Source organism: Montipora capricornis, chromosome 12 (assembly GCF_036669925.1).
Source record: "Montipora capricornis isolate CH-2021 chromosome 12, ASM3666992v2, whole genome shotgun sequence".
In the NCBI taxonomy this organism is placed as follows: Eukaryota; Metazoa; Cnidaria; class Anthozoa; order Scleractinia; family Acroporidae; genus Montipora; species Montipora capricornis.
This window is the reverse complement of record NC_090894.1, coordinates 42099302-42099548: the sequence shown is the minus strand read 5'-3', so window position 1 is coordinate 42099548 and position 247 is coordinate 42099302.

The following is a 247-nucleotide window of genomic DNA, read 5'->3' as shown; positions in this document are numbered from 1 at the left end:
ACAAGCATTTGGGGATTTTCGAGGCCAGTGTGGTACATTTGGATACTACTTGAATGGTTATGGATAGAATTTCATACTGCAAAGTAACTGACTATGAATTTGTCCCCTGGAATAGAGAAATCCCTTCATTTTGAACAGTACTCCATTGTATTGCGGGAACTTAAAAGATTAATTGAGTAATGAAGTTCTTATTTATATTCGTTCGATGGAGTACTGTGGTAAATGGTCTTAAAACCGAACTTTACAG